The sequence below is a fragment of the Procambarus clarkii genome, chromosome 39 (assembly GCF_040958095.1).
Source record: "Procambarus clarkii isolate CNS0578487 chromosome 39, FALCON_Pclarkii_2.0, whole genome shotgun sequence".
NCBI classification, from domain to species: Eukaryota; Metazoa; Arthropoda; class Malacostraca; order Decapoda; family Cambaridae; genus Procambarus; species Procambarus clarkii.
Window position 1 is genome coordinate 28,564,862 of NC_091188.1, and position 2,721 is coordinate 28,567,582.

At 32.8% G+C, this 2,721-nt stretch overlaps 1 long non-coding RNA gene across 1 annotated transcript; it reads right to left on the reverse strand.

The window, feature by feature from the left end:
* Positions 1-283: 283 nt before the first annotated feature.
* On the reverse strand, positions 284-1,611 carry LOC138372521 (uncharacterized). Its single transcript, XR_011230888.1, has 3 exons — positions 1,456-1,611; positions 1,163-1,327; positions 284-1,052 (listed from the first exon to the last, which is right to left on the reverse strand). It is a non-coding gene; the product is annotated as an uncharacterized lncRNA (long non-coding RNA).
* Between the last annotated feature and the right edge of the window lie 1,110 nt (positions 1,612-2,721).

Here is a 2,721-nt window from a genome sequence, read left to right on the forward strand (position 1 = left end):
ACTAAGTCATTACTTACAGTAGCATCTTAAGGCATTGTTTTCGTAACTCAGTTTTATTAAACATACGCCTTCATTAGTCAAAGGAAAACTTTTCAAGTCATTGTATTCAATATTTCCGTTAAACTTACTACATCATGTCATTATTCGGTTTCATAATTAAGTACTTGTTTCAGTCCTCCAATGTAATAAGCAAATTATTCTATTAAGGATAAAGAAATCTTATTTAGAAGAGACATTAAGTTTATTACAACATTTAACGCATACAAGTGTTTTTAGTAGTTATACAGGTATTCATAAGTGTTCAAGAAGCAATCATATACAAGTGTTCTTAGTAGTTATACAAGTGTTCAAGAAAATCATAAGTGTTCAAGAAGCAATTGGATTTATTATATATAAAATATTTCCTCTACAAATTGGACAGCATTTCAGAGCTAAAAGACAACCACTGCATGTCACCATATGTTTACATGGTAGTATTACAATATTTATATTTTTATCCATACAAACTCTGCATAAAATATCTTCTTCCCAAGATTGTTCTGTACAGTCCTTGTTTTCAACAGTGTTAGTACAAGTCTCCGGTAAAGTTTTCAATCCCAGATCTTCAAGCGTAGCTTCTTGTTCCTTTTTATCATCAACTGCTTCATAAATTAAGTCCCGTACCCGTAAATAAATATCTGTACCCTCTTGCATATACCTCAACACGATTTCTAGGCATCTACTTTGTATAATAAAAGGTAACAAATCTCTGGATTCCTTAAGATACTCACTTAAAGCATATCTTATACTCTCCACAGGTAATAATTTTTGATGAATCAGATGTTTGAACTTATCCATACCCTCCATTAAGATATTAATTAAATCATTGTCTCTAGGTTTTATAGGTAATGGTATTGTCAATCTAGCATTCTTAACAAATTCCTTGCCCCTTGCAAGAATAATGTAAGCACATTCTGGACTACATCTCGCATGTAACGTCCAAGGATCATCTTCTGGTCTCCAATTTCGTATTCCACAGGCGCAGTGATAGCAGCAGACGTGGTCACTTATACCTGAAAACCATAAAACAATCCAGCATTATCTCGTTACTATCTTTTAACTAATATTCATTATTTCTTTACTTATAACTCTATTAAGTTAAAATAGTTAAAACACTTCATACCACAGTAAAAAAAACCAGCTTCTGCCAGCTCATGAGAAGTTTGCTTGACGCTTCCAGGCCATGTCATATCAAATGTCTCTAGGCGAGATTTATAAGTTACCAATCCTGGATTCAGCGATTTCCTAAATTTGATCAATCCCAGATCTTCCTTAGGAGGAGCACCACCTAAAAAAATATAACGTAGTTACGTAAATTATTCTTTAGAAGAATAAGAAGTATCTATTTAAGCAATCAAGTTTTGTACAGAGCATATAAGACTGGTATAAGAATACATCATAAGAATATATACTTACTACTATCACTTATTTTCTTATTTCCCAGTTCTATTTTATGGGAAACAAATTCCAGTCCATATTTGAAAGCTATCTCAGACACCTCTAAAGAAACATTGTCACTCCTCTTGCCTCTAATAAAGGCACAGTCTTGATTAATGATCTTATGACGTCTTCTAGGGGTATCACCAACAATCCATGCACCTACTATACAATAACAAAATGCACACAAACAGTAATCACTATTGCGAAGATAATAGAACCCATCTTCAACTAAGTCAATAGGGTTTAACCACTTAATGGGCCAATCCACAAATGTTTGTAGTCTAACTCCTGCACATTTAAGGCTTTCTATACTGTAAAACTTCCTGGCACACAAAGGATCCATCGTGTGAGGGCAGCACTAACTATTAGAGTAGGATAAGCAAGTATATATATCCCTAAAATAAGTATCGTACATCGCTACATATTTAACAGTTTCCCCATTTATAATAGACAGTAATCTCCTCTAAATACTTCTCTATTTAAAAATCCTTAAAGTTTCATAATTAAATAAAGCTCTTATATAAATACTTAGTAAACTACTTTCATTATTTATTAGACTTATTAGAAAAATACATCACTTTGGCAATCTCGCTAAAAGTATACTGTTACGTCATTATTCGTAGCTGCCGTACATAATGATAGATATATATATAATTTAGTAGTAAATTCTTATTTAATCTAATTAAAATATATGCTTAAAGCATCTATATCCTAAAATGAAATATACTATTAGTTATAATGTAATATATAATATTATTCTAGGGTAACAAAAATCCTTATTAATATATTCAAATAAGTGGTAACTTTTACATTTCCCCCAATATAAGAGCGCGGACCTCACATTAGGGATATTATTACGACTATCTGGATCGTATCTACTACCTTACGAGGAAGAAAAATTCACCATGGATACTGTTCTGACAACTTGTCAGGGTTATTTAACCGACGATTCATTTTGTAATAATGAAACCTGTATTGTGTACGGAGTGAACTGTATATCCTGTGTTCCCCGAGGAATGGCCCTAGACTTAGCCAAGAAATATTCGCATGCTGACGCTTATAATGTTCGCCGGCCCTTGTACAGTCTTAAGAGATGTATCCCTGAAGATCGTCCAGTACCAGGAACAATTCATATCTCTAAAGGAGAAAATCTTCCGTATATTGTTGCTATAGCCACACAATACGGTATTGGATTACCTATAGAAAGTAATAACATTGCTCAGGGAATTATAGAAAACTCAA